This window comes from Halyomorpha halys, unplaced genomic scaffold (genome assembly GCF_000696795.3).
Source record: "Halyomorpha halys isolate HHAL.00 unplaced genomic scaffold, Hhal_1.1 Scaffold865.1, whole genome shotgun sequence".
Taxonomy (NCBI): domain Eukaryota; kingdom Metazoa; phylum Arthropoda; class Insecta; order Hemiptera; family Pentatomidae; genus Halyomorpha; species Halyomorpha halys.
This window is the reverse complement of record NW_027110332.1, coordinates 212,191-226,808: the sequence shown is the minus strand read 5'-3', so window position 1 is coordinate 226,808 and position 14,618 is coordinate 212,191. Positions and strand designations below refer to the sequence as shown.

At 30.8% G+C, this 14,618-nt stretch overlaps 1 protein-coding gene across 1 annotated transcript in view; it reads left to right on the top strand.

Moving 5' to 3' along the window:
* Positions 1-3,708: 3,708 nt before the first annotated feature.
* LOC106686727 (LHFPL tetraspan subfamily member 2 protein) overlaps positions 3,709-14,618 on the top strand; it is a 33,585-nt gene continuing 22,675 nt past the window's right edge. Inside the window, exon 1 of the mRNA XM_014430187.3 lies at positions 3,709-3,841. The gene's annotated coding sequence lies outside the window, so the exon portion shown is untranslated. The remainder of the gene's footprint in view (positions 3,842-14,618) is intronic.

Genomic DNA, 14,618 nt, shown 5'->3' with positions numbered 1-14,618 from the left:
TTTACAACACTTTATTTCTGACCATCCGCCTTTTCCACACTCATTTCGCCTTTTATAATATTCCACTGTCAGCTATTGTCTAGAGGTCTTTTATAATTTTCTCATCTTTATCATCACTCATTTAGCTCAACTATACTTTCTCTTTAAATCTACAATTTTCCGTTTGACTACAATTGACCTTTCGTTTTAATAGTTATTTCTTTCCCATTAGTTATTTGGTTACCTTAAAACCTTAAGTTTCATTTGTTCACCTTTTTTTTATTTTATCTAAACGGTCTTTCATATTTAATTATACATGTCGTCAACTATTTAACTTTTTTTTTTTTTTTTTTATTGTAAGTTTCTGTACGCTCGTACAATACCGACTGATCTCGCCCACATCCACTCTTGAAGGCAACTCCAGCCGTAGTAAGTTTCTCTGTCTATTTAACATTTTTCTTCCTTCTTCCCACCCCCACACATTTCTTCTCTCTTGTTCCTTCCTTATTCACTTTCCCGGACATTTTTTATTTATTTCAGCTAATTACTTTATGCTATTCCTAATTATTACACATCTTTTACTCATTGTAGCATATATTACGCTTTCTTTCTTGCCCATTGCATCATGTATATCGTGTTTTCATTCCCATATTTTCCCATACTAATCAAATTTTTTCAATTATATATCTTTAATCATTACTCATATATTTGATTATGCTAATTTTAATTACACATTATTTACATTTTCTCCCGCAACTTCCATCATGTTTATTTCTTTATTTACATGTGCACTGTCTGATGATTAATAACTTATTTTATCATTTTTATGTTCAATTCTACTTCTACAATTCTACATTTTATCTTCCATTAGTATCACCTATATCTACTTAATATGTATTCTTATCTATATTCCCAAGTGTTTTTGTTATTATTTTCTTTTTCTTCTTCTCTGAATTAAGTTTGTTATCTCGTTTTGTCCCAATGAAGGCCTAGAATTTAGATCGAAACGTTGACAAAAATAAATACACTGATTGTATTTTTATTTATTTATTTTTGGCCCGGGGCTTTCATATCTACAATATATTACAAAAGATGTATTTTTAAGAACTTATATTGCTGTCAAAACTTTTTGTATAGCTGATACATTGAAGCTTTTTTTTTTAAGGCAATTCACAGCGAAGGTGATGTTTACCTAGTTATCTACAGGTGAACAACCTAATCTATCTATGAAGGGGGTCAAGTTTTTCATTTTGTGGGACGACCAGAGCCCTGTTTCATAATGAAAGCTAATAGTATTACTTCATAGTACAAGTGTAGAAACTAGTGTGGTAATAATACTAATACTTATTTATTTTATGATAGGTTTTTACTATTGATATTACAGTAATTAAAAAATACTTAAGTACAAGTTACTATTGTACAAGTCTGTGTAATTGAATTAAGATAAATCTACAAGACTAATAGTATTAGTTTGTACTTTATTATGAAACAGGGCCCAGGCCGGATTCAAACGCTCGCAGATCACAGAATGATAGACCTAGGCCTAAACAGAAGTTTTTCATCCGTAGTAAATTTTAAGTTACCTTATTATTAATCTCTAGAAAAACATTATATGAAATTTTCTCTGTTTTTTTTATTTTTAAACACATTTCACCTATATCAACTTATTGGAAGACTAATATTTGAGTAAAGGTACAAAATAAAAATAAAAAAATTATTAGTAACCTAGGTTTTTTATGTAACTTTTCGAACTTTTCCTATTTATAATCTAATTGTTTTACTATATTTTACTATGTTCTCATTCTTTTCCAACATAGTGGAGCAAAACTATTAATAAATATTTATTAACACTTTGTAGCTTTCATGACCGCGGTTCGGACTATCCAAGATTATATACCAACTTAGTTCACAGCGAGACTTTTTAGAAGGCCTTACCGGATTTATTAGTTAACCATTTTTGTTTACGGAATACAAGTGCAATGTCTTAATTGTTCAAATGAATCTCACTAAGAAAAACACGTATTTTATTATTTATTTATGTTTTTATTCATGGAATTTATAAGATTCTATTAATTTAATTACATGTTTAAATTTAAACAAATAGAGTAAATGTTCCATTATATTTGTATGAATGTTTATTCCATAAGAAATCATTAGTTTTGAGTCATAAACCTTTAGAATACATGACAGCGCAGCATTAACGCCCTATGGCGACATTAAAAAAGAGAATGATTAGTCAGGCATGGACAGGAACAGGGCCCAACGATATCTCTTATGTGGCTGTAGTCCTTTAGTCATCCCACATCCATGTTCTTTTCAGTATCCTGCCTAGATGCCTTATGCTGCATAACATTCAGTAACGTCATTATAGGGCAAGGGGTAACGGTGGTTTCATCCTGCAGTAATTTGAAAACACGGATTTATTTATTTTTTTTAAGAAATAGGACATTTATTCCTTACTAACAGGAAATTTGGTGGAAGATGATTTTCGGTGAAAGAGCTTTGGTTCGGAAGTTGGGGAACCATCCCTCTTACAACAATTAATTTTTTGGAGGGGCTGGGTGTAGAGAGGAATCAGTTTCAGAGCATGGCGGAAACCATTATTCTGGACTCACTGGGAATCCTGTATCATCATTTCTATTAGGCATTGGCCGGGTATTTTCAACACTGGGTTGAAAAGGAAAAAAAGTGTATTCAACTAGTCTCAACTAATTCACCCTTTCCCCTTTGAATATTGTCTATTGAACTGATCGCTAAGCTTTGTATTAGCAACTCAACACGTAGAACAGCCGCTAGCAATTTTTTCGATTTCCTCCTTCTGTTACTTAATTTTTATCTAAAGAAATGTTTATAGATTATATTTTTAGTTAGATAAATTTTAAATAGTAATTTTATAATTTTTGTATAATATAAACTTATATGTGGTTAATTATATTTTATCTAGTGTTATTTTTTATTTTTTACTCTAAGATTTTTGTTTTTTTCTTTTCTTTAAAATATTGTTTGCTCTTCTTATGTTGTAGCTCACTCCGTTTTGTTTGTTATTTTAGTGCTCACTAGTTATTTTACTACAAACCTCTCTGTACGTCTGATCCCCCACATCCTGGCGGCAAGCGAATCCTACTTTCTCAAGCGATATATAAGCAATATAAATTAAATAAAAACATCAAATATACAATGCATTTACTTTGTCCTATTTTTCTTATTTTCCACCATACTCGACCATTTCAAGTATAATTGTGATAAGATTTTTATATTTTTTTAGCTCCATAAGGGTGCCACGAATTTTTCGTAGTCGAACAAGTGTACTGTAGGGAAAAACATTTGGGAACCGTTGCTCTAGACTGTAACAGAGGTAAATAAATAAACAATAAATTTCGTTGTCTGTAGGTTCTGAAGTTGTATCTCCTTTGTAAAACGAGTCCTGTGAATTGTGAGTCAATTGATAATGGACATTGTTATTTATTGTTACAGTTTACTTGAAGGCACATCTCCAACACTTCCGAGGTCAATATTAAAATTGATGATAGCGTACATTTTTTAATCTTCCAGTAATTTATAGGAATTCATTTTATAGTTTACTTCTTTATCATTGACACATCCTATAAATTTAATTAACAGCTATTGGCCCCCGAAGTTCCAAAGCCGATAACGCTGAGCTAACCCATCAGACTTTAACCCCACCCAGGCTGGGGTAGGGGGAAGCTATCAGTGACGTCGGGTGAGCGATGCCGAGGTCCTCAAGAGCGACCAGTCTGCAGCGGCAGCTGTTCCAAGTTAGGGTTCGAGTCACCGAGTCTTCGAGCTCTTCGTGTGCGAGTCGTCTTCATCGCTCAGTTGAACATGGCCTAGGACAACAACAGTGAGTACCTCTTGAGCAGTGGTCCGTACTAGTGTACAAAACAAGCTCTGACAGTGGGCACGTCAAAACTTACTTATACAGAATGTTACAAATAAGTATAGGACGAACCTCCTCTAAAAAAGGTCCGTTAAAGGTTTTGTTTATCCCTTGAGAAAACCGACAGTTGAATAATTAAAGCAGTAATAATAATCGTATAAGAAGCAATTTTGAATTTCCCGCCGCTGGAGTTTGTTTTGTACACCGCAGGAACCTTATTGCATACGGTTTAGATATAGTTGCCACACAGTACTTCACACTATTTGCTTTATGCTAAACTTGCATCTTCTTTCGCGACTTCGCTAGCTTTCATAAATAAAGAACATAGAGAATCAAAAATAATAATTTATTTGAACTTATATTTTTTAATGATCAATCCCTGGAACTAAGAAATGTATAGCGAAAGAAAAAATAAATTAATAAGACTTCTGAATAATTTATGCTTCGAGTTTTTACCTGATTTAGCTCTTTATAGTTTATCTGAGCATATCAAATTCATTTTAACTCGAAATTGATTTTCGGATTACAAAAATTAAATAAATAACTTTAAGAAATGTATAGAGAGAAATCGAGTTTTTACATTATTTAGCTCTTTATAATTTGATTTGAGCAACGTTGAATTCAAGTTCTCACGAAACTTGATTATTCGATATCAAAAATACATGATTACTTTCTAAGCTACACGTACAGAAAATTTATACCATTTTGTTTAAATTTTGAAAATAGAAATAAATGAATAAAATTGTTCTTGCGGAATCCATGATTGAAATTAATGTTTTTCCGAGGGTAAAATATGATTTAACTGATTAAGATTTTCAGTTGTCTCCCCTCACGAAGCTGTATAGTCATTGCTCATCCTCTGTTTCTCGCAGCTCAATAAAGCTATTTCAATGAATTAATGTTTGGAGTTTTCATAGTGAACCTGCTTCTACAGGTATGAAGTTATTTTTTCCCAGATTGATGTTTATTGTGAGTGCGCCGTTCCTATGAGTCATAGCTTCATGTAAATATTAGCTATAAATACCGGTAGGTTTTATTATTGTTTCACCTTCCGGATCCTATGAAGACGATACTTAAAAATTTAATTAAAGAATGGTTCAGCAATTAACGCGATTGGCGTTTAAAAACGTAAAAAGGCTGTCCTTTTATTGAATAGTATAATAAACTTTAGTAATAAATTCTTGTACAATTTTTTAAAAATAAAATAGTGACTTAAAACTTTTAAAAAAAAATAATGTGACAATTGTTTTATTTTTTTTATGACAGTATACACTTTAAGTTAACAACACATGATTCATTTCATGATACTCAATAAACTCAACTGACGTTCGATTAAATTAATAAATTCTTCTCAAAGATTGAGATCATATTTGCTCCCAAAAAAAAAAAGTTCACAATTACAAGTAAACGTCAAAAATCCTTCGATAAGTACTTTTTCAACTGTTTATTTATACGTTTCGAGTAAATCACTCATATTCATATATATTCAACAATAAATATATAATTTTTATATTAATATATGAATTATACAATTTTTTTTATATTACATTATATTCATAAAAGTAATAATTAATTCTATGCATTAAAATACATAATTAATTATCAATATAAGAACGAAAATTAGAGATAGCAAATAAATAAAAAGTAAATAGAATAAAAGAAAAAAGTATGAAGTAATGTTTACATATTGTAAATAACTATGATGAAATAAATAGATCTTAATATACATTTATTATAATATAATTTTTTTCATAATATATAAGTTATTGTTAATATATATTTGAGACAAGTGTTTAAAAATTATGTAATACATCAATATAAAAATAATGAGTACCCGTAGATTACTTTTTAGAGAAAATGGTCGTGGGTGCGGTCAGCAAAGAAAAACATAAATAAACAAAAAAACATCGGCATAAATAAATATTTTTTTTGGTTTATCAATGTTTTTCTTTGCTGACCGCACCCCCCCCCCGACCATCTTCTCGAATCAACATAAAAATACATATTTATTGTTGTAGATATATGAAAATGAGCGATTAGCTTGTAACGCGGGACAAGAAATAGGAGAGAAGTATTTACGATATTTTTTGTTTCCTTGAAATTTTGAACTGTATACATTTTCTTTTCTTTTTTAAATGATGTTAAGCAATAATATTTAAAAGCAAAAGTTTTATGATTTTTTTTTTTAACATTTAATTGCCTATATACTTTTATTTATTTATTCATTTCCACCTTCCTCTTCCTTTTGAGCAACACAGGTGTGCAGCAGGGATTCGATATTTCACCTGTAACTGTAGCACCATACTACTGCTAATAAATCAATTAAAAAATGTTTACAACATAATTTACAATTTTCGTCTGTAAGATTCAGTCGTTATCGCCTCTGCCGTCTGCTGACCTTTGACGCAGATTGAAGTGGACTAGCCCAATAATAGTTTTCCACCTGCATACAAATTCTTTGCACATTTTCCTATACATCAGTATACTTACCAATACATGCAATATAATATATTAATAGGAAGTATTCCGATCGTGAAAAATATCAGATTCCAGTTTTCGACAAAATCAACTAACCAGAAGTGCCACTTTATATCATCGATTTTAACCATTATCTTAAAATGAATCAACCGATATTTATTAAACTCGATATATCAATGAAAAACATAATGCCCATTAATAACAGCTAGATCTTATCCTAATCGAAATATTTTTACAATTAAATGCCGAATTTTAAAAAAAATCTTCCTCTAAAATAAATTTAATTTTGTTTATATGAAATAATTAACCATTTTGCATTGTTGACATTAATAAAAAATGTAAAAAGTCGAACTTTGAAAGAATTTGATAATTAACTAAAGGATGAGGCAGTAGTCATATAAAATCGGAGAAAACCGAGCATGCCCGATCTCTACAGATTTAATTCATATAGTACACGGCTTTGTTATATTTTCTTTAATTTTAATATTTCTATTAAAAATTTGAACATATAGAAACCCTAAAATACAATTTTTTTAACATTATAAAAATGTAATTATTTTTTTTTTTAATTTTCACATTCCAAGTTGTGTGCTGCGGGCATCCTAACAGATTTTTAAATTTGAAGTTAATACTATTGTACTCTAATCACATGTTAATTAAAATATCGTTTTATTCTTAAAAAAAAAAGAAGGTAAAAACTGTTACTTTAATTTCTTTTTATATATCTATTTGTAAATTTATATCATACATTTTTTTAAATACATAAAAGATCCTTAATTGGGTTAAAATCTGGCGATCGAGCGTGATTCTGACCAAATCACCTCCTAGCACAACCGTTGGTTTGATAACAGTACTTCCTTATAAAGAATTACACCCTTAACCCTTCATGGATTGTAACGATACTGATTTTAATTTTTTTAAAGAAATGATTTACCACTATATAATTTTCCTGGGCAAAGTTGCATTCGAGTTCACACGAAAATGACTTTTCAAGTACAAAAATACTTACAAAGTTACAAGTGTAGAAAATTAAGAAGTGTTAGCAATCTAAAAATTCAGTTTAGTAAAACATTAATCTTCTATTCATTACAATAATAGGACACGCAGGCGCCATTCAATGATCCTATTCTCTTCTTTAATAAGAATGTTATTGATGTATAGATCATCAGTCCATCTATATTAAGATCTATTAGGTTATTAAAAAAACAACATGTTTTATTTACTTAACAAAATGACTCTGTAGTCAGATTAAAAAGCACTAAACACTTCGGCCCAGAGTATCGAGTGGTCATTACAGTTTCTTCCCTATTTCTATATATGATTTTTTTTTCATTCCCTTATTATATTTTCTAAAAATTGCTTTTTCTCGAAACAACACTTTTTCTGTATAATTCTATCGCGTACGTAATTATCTATATTTCAAGTTTAATGATGTATTGTTTGGAAATAAAATATAGGAGACGCGCCTTTGTTAAAAATAAATATATTAAAATTAAAACAAAAATTGAATTAAAATAAATCACCACTTCTGCCGATGACACATTTGTGCTCGCAGTTAATAATTAATAATAACTCTCCAATCCCATATCACAGACCTCGAAGAATGGTGTCGTAATTTGAGGATTAAAAAAAATCCTATCAAATAACTTTTACTCTTCATCGTACTACTAACCCTTTACAAAACCTACCGACTGCCCTCCAGTCACTTTAAACAATGTTTATATTACCCCTGTCGAACAGATCCACTACCTTGGACTACATCTGGACAAATGACTAACCTGGAATCCTCACACAATACTGAAAGTACAGGAAACTGCACGTCGATTTCAACTATTACAGCACTTACTAGACAAACGGTCCAAACTTCCTATTCATAACAAAAGACTGATCTACATGACTAAGAAGATCAATCTGGACACACGGCGTTGAGCTTTGGGGCTCCACTAAACCTTCGAATTCCTCTCATATCCAATCCTTACAATCCAAAATCCTTCGTAAAATCCTCAATGCTCCTTACTTTGTCACAAATAAAATCATACATAAAGACCTTAATGTTCCATATGAACCTTAATATACCTAAACAACATGGATAAAATCGGTACATCATCGTATAGGTCCAAACCTAACGCACCCTTCCTGAACTAAAAGAAAATCGCGAAATCCTTATTAGAATAAAAAACAAATCGGGGCACCCTTGTGGGGCTACGAAATATTTGCGTTAACATTATTGTTAAAGCAATTCAATGTGTATAAACAAAAGATAAAACAGTGCAAACTAAATCCTCGAACATTTATTAAATCAAAATATCAAAGACACTTTATGTATGATGCTATATTTTTAATAGATAACCATTATAACAAATACCGATGTAAAAATAATAAATAACTGTACCACTAAATCCTATGAAGGGTCTTGGGTTCAGTACAAATATTACATTGGACATTTTAATATTGCCTATGTATTTATTCCTAAGCCTGAATGGTCTAAAAGTGGTGAACGTGTAAAAGACAATGATATAATGGTGTTTCCATTTGATATGTATGGGTTCTACTTCTAAATTATTGTAGAAATGAAATATTGGCACGGCACCCAGGGATTTCCTAGCGGCACCCAGTTTGGGAGCCTCTAATCTAGGTAAGAATCTGCACATTACACCTGCTATGTACTAGTAGCAGATATACTTGGGATGCCAGGATAATCGCTGAAGGCAATTATCCAAAAATAAGTTAATTAATTGATTATAAATTGAGTCCTAAAATACTATTATTATAATTGGATTCCTTTCCAAAGGCTGTTGGTGTGTTTACCAGTTTACCAATTAAATACCTTTATATTTATAAAATGTTCTTACCATTAATTATATAGTATAATAAAGAGTGGTATATTGGGTTATATAATAGTATATAAACTACATAAAGAAACTAAGTATTTATTTACAATTTGTTATGATTCAAATGATTCAGATAAAGGTTGCCATAAAATATAGATTATTACATGATTACTTATTAGTTAATTTATACTTATAGCTTCTGATGCCGTGGGATGTAGTGCCGTAGGTGTCTTCTGTTTCATCAGGGATGTCCAGGTCTGGTGGCCCTTCTCACGACTTCGTCTGGTCGAAGTGCATCCTGACTGTCGTGGTACTTCCCCGTCGAAAGCTTCCTGTTGGGTGTCTCCTTGCTCTTCTCCATCCCCTCTTGTCTTTTTCTCCCACTTCCCTTTTGGGGCGTTACCTTATTGTTAAATCTCTTCTCTGATTGGTTATCGATGTCCGAAGACTCCCGAGGCAGGCGTCCCCCTCCGAGGATGTGTAACAAAAATTTTGACTTGTCCAGGAAGGGCCTGCACCTGGTTAATTTGATTCTGGTCCCTCGTCACAAGCTATCATTTTTGTTAGAACACTTAAAGGTTAGCCAATCTAATTTTCTCAGGGGCCTCTGGTAATGTGACAAACTTAATACAGATGTTTTCATATCCGAGGATGCTAAAAGCTTCCCAGAAGGATACCCTCACCAGGTATAGGGGCAGATGACGAAACATCTTAATAATACCCCGGATTGTCAATACATAGCACACCCAATCTTTGAAAATCTCCATTTTGTTTTTTTCAGTTAAAAAAAAATATATCTATTTTCTAGTGATTTCTGTTGGTTTGGTGATTATAGGATAATAGGTATTTCACAACTTTGAGAATAAAATTCACAGGACGACCCTTTTCCTAGTTAAAATATTTACTTCAAGCTATGATCATTACTGAAGTAATAATGAGTAAGTAATTACTCTTTTCTCTTCTTTAATTCTGTTATTTTACGTATATATTTAATTAATCAGATATATATTTTTTTATAACTTTCATTTAAAACAATTTTTATTTTGTATTTGTATTCACTGACTAGATTTTCATATGTACATTATTTTTATGAGGTACTATCCATTCTTTTAACTATAATTCTCAATTTCTGATTTCTTCATTTCTCTTTCCAAGATTCGTAACTTCTGTACACACTGAGGATCCGAAAATAGCACTAAAAATGAACTTTTGAGTGTTTACGCAATCAATCTTAAAATACTATAGGTGCAATTAATAGGTGCTAAAGGAAAACATCAGAATTATAAGTGTATTAGCGTATTAGTATAATAGATAGTGTGATAATGTTCGTCCAAGATTAAAAGTTTTTAGTTAATATATAAAAATCCATATTTTTTTTAAAAGAAATTAAATGAATTTTTATTCTGAAAGCCGTAAACTGTTTTCTGGGCTTAAAATATGAGACAGCTGTCTGACGTTAGGGACCCAGCTGACGAAGTAAAACTTTGAAGTTGAATAGCTACGATCTGTTACTCTTAAAAAGTTTAACTTTATGATGAATGAATTATCATTTTAATATAATTATCTTTCGGTTTGGCCTCTAACTCAGTACAATCAACATACGCTTTCCCAATCATAAATTGTATATTATAAAAAAGAGATTAATATATATGTAAAATAAACAACACATTTTATTAAACATAGTTAAGTATAATGTATTAAAAAAAACTAATCTCAAATAATTACTACTTCATATCAACTTATATTATTCATTTATCAAGACGTTTTAGTTCAGACCGCCCATATTTATTTCTAGTGACACCCACGGTTTGGACCAGAGATTATTGGATTATAATCAGATTATAGTATAAGTTGTCCGAAGGATGTTATCAGATTTCAGTCATTGTTCTCGGGTGACCATAAGTTCAATAAATTTAATTCAACTTTTTTACTACGTTTATGATGATGAGTCAAGAAAGGCTGAAGCGGATATCTTAAAGACGATATAGGAGTTGTAGATGTTCATATTAACTATCACCAATTGTGACAATATTGTGCCAAGAATAAAATATTACACTCACCAACTACAACCACTTTTTTCTGTTCCGAAGAAGAAAAGTGGAATGCCTCTATCTTGTTGGTAAATATTGAAACCTCAAAAATTGGCGCGATCTCACCTCATTTAACGTTACTTAAAAAAGTTAATTAACCTATAACATAGAGTTATGCCAGTTAACATGATTAACGAAAAAGTTTTTATTTAAGTTTTTTGTTGCCTAATAACCGAATTTAGGCCTAGCGGCGTTTTAATCAAGTTTTAAAAAAAGAAATTAAATAAAACTAATACGGACATTTATGATTTATATTACACTAGTAAGCGGGTTGAGGCATAGGTCCCACAGTGCCTGGTTCGGGAAGTTGTGGATTCGATTCCCATCAGGGAAGCCACGGCTCTCCCATAGATTTTTGGGACCCATGAACAAAAAATAAAGAAAATCCAGAACTTATTTGATAGACGATTTCTTTCTGAAAACATGATACAATTAGGAAGGTAACTTCCGTTTAGAGCCATAGGTTTCTAGTCATTTTTATGAGAACGCGTGCGTATACTATATATTTATACTTTACATTTATTTATGTATATGTATATTTGTAAAGTGTAAATAATAATAGGCTGAGGCCTGCCCCTTTACGAAATCCTGCCTACTTTCATGCCAGTAGCCATTTATTTAATACTAAATTATTATTGAATCAATATTAAAAATACTAAGTATGATTTTATGGAGTTAAGTCAGTCTGTTCACTGAAAGGCTTAAATATAGGTTAAGAGAAATAAAATTAATCATTTAATAACTATGTCGACAAGAAAACATTTAACAGACTGAACGGATAAAATGCACATGCGCTCGCTGTCAATCTCAAATTAGAACAGATCTTTTATTGATGCATTGTTCGTCACTTTCCATTACGTTAAATATTATACTTTATAAATTCTTTGTCTTTCAAACGGTATACAATAGGTGTAAAGTACAACTATTATTTCCGGAAATGTTTTTAATCTGGAAAAAATATTATTTCTTTCATCTTTTTGAGTTAATTTTCGAACCCTCTTATAATTTATATTTATCCGTTTTTCACTAATAAAAAATTGTGAAATGCTTAATTACTTCTTATAAAAAAAACTAAAGGTACTTCAGAGGAAGTCATTTCAGCACTTGAGAGACTATTTTAACGAGGATAAGACATAGCTGACATTAAATACCATTTAATTGCACATTGGCGTGGCCAGTTTAATAAAAATCGCTATAAAGCCGGAAATCGAAAAATTGTGAAAAATCGATAAAGTTCCACTTCATGCCCAGCTATTTTTTCTATATATATCCATCTATTCCTGCCTATCTCTGTTTTTCTATGATCGAAAAACACGCAGACCATTTTGTGAGACTTAGTTATTTGTACTTGAGGAACCTCAAAACGTGCAATTCCATGCATAGGTACGTGGAAGTAAAAATTTAGATTGTACTTATCACTTAAAGTATACTGCTTAAGAATAAGATTAAATAAAACAAGCAAATAAAGGGTCATTCTGATGCATACGCGTATGAGAAGGATTTTGCTTCTGATTCAGGCCAATTAGCTCTACCGCTTACGCCGTAATTAAGTTTTACTTTAAAAAATCATAACGAAAAAAGTGGAAAAATTGAATAACCATATTCACAACGGTATCTATAAATGGTTCAGAGAAGTCAAATTAGATATCTATGCTGCTTACGTTCTTTACAGATCAAGCATAACGAGTATGTATTCTTGAACTGATGCTGCAGCTGGCTTTTTAGACTTGAGTGTGAGTGAGTGAAAGAGACTGGTGAGTAGGACGATTAATCAATCCGATTCCAATAGGAAAGATCTATTTGTCAAGCAAAGAGATCGGAGAAGCGAAGTAGATCACCTGTCACCGGGACTGCATTATTCATACGCCTCATTACGGCTAACGAATGAGCATTCTACTTGCTCGCTCCATCACGCACGAGTGTTTGCATTATGTTCCAGCCATTGTACCGAATCAGTTACCGTGCCTTCTCTGGGCGAGGCCGTCATATAAAACGCTTCAAGGAATCTCGTCGTTATAGCCAGTCCACTGTAATTGAGCGCCTGTATCATTCCCGCCAGAAATTCAACCTTGAACGCTGGTGGGGGATGGGTGTTCTGCCTTTATATAATATGGCTCTTGTGCTTGACTTCTTTATAATCGACCTCCCGGTGATTTTGAAAAAAAAATTACAATGACAGAAACAAAAAACAGAAGAACAATGTGCTAAACAACGTTAGGTAAATAAAGTAGAGGATATTAATGTAACTAGGGTCAGTTTTGTCAATCAGCCATAGTTTCAGAAAATTTTTTTAAAAAATATAACTTCAAAATAGAGTGTTATCAGTCATACTTAGGTTATTTTTAAAATATTTTATTTTCACTTTATGACTAAAAAATTATTTTTAAATAAATAATAAATGACCAAAAGTATAAATAATGTAATTTTACCTTGGGTCGCCCCATAGAGATGAGACTTATAATTAATAGATTAACAAATAATACAAAATAAGTGAAAAATTGTGTTCAATGATAAGTCAGTGTACATTAAAAAAAAAAATTATACAGTCAGTATACAGTAAAGAGAGAAAAACACTTTATTAAAAATGTTGTGCACGCCAAGTTCATTGGTTTGCCTTTTTTTTTTTTTTTGACTGCCTCATACACAGCATACTTACAACTAGTGAAGCACAATTTGTTTTTTATTCCTATCAATATAAATAGTCACAGCATAATTATTTTTATATTGTCGCATTATAAAAATTTCTGCACTATGTACTAAAGTTATACATGATTTATTTTTTCGTTTTATTATTTCTTCCCTTGCACATTCTTTAATTTTTTCCCCTCCCTTTATCGTTCTTTGGTTTATTTTTTTCATTATTTCAATTATAAAAATTGTCTGTCTTTTTTCTATCACGCATAAAATTAAATTTAATTCAAAAGTATAAAAATTATATAAACATTTCAATTACAGTAAAAAATATACGCACTCATAAAACCCAACATGGTCATGCCCATTTAAAATCTATTAATATTTTTAAAAAAACACTCTAACACATATATACAAAGATTAAAATAACATAAATAAGTATATTGAGCTAAAGATAATAAATATAAAATTGTATAAATATATTGTTACCTCGTTTTTTATTGTTACTATATTTTACTTAGGTGAGCTCCAAGGGAAATCAACAAACACACTTTAAACAAAAACACCTATTTATTGTAAATACAAGAAAATAAAATCATGATAAAAATAAACATGCTTCCTTATACATGAAAGTAACCTAACCTAAAAAACAAATATGAACTAATATATTAATAACTACCATAGGGCGTGCACGATTAATCAAGGAAAAAT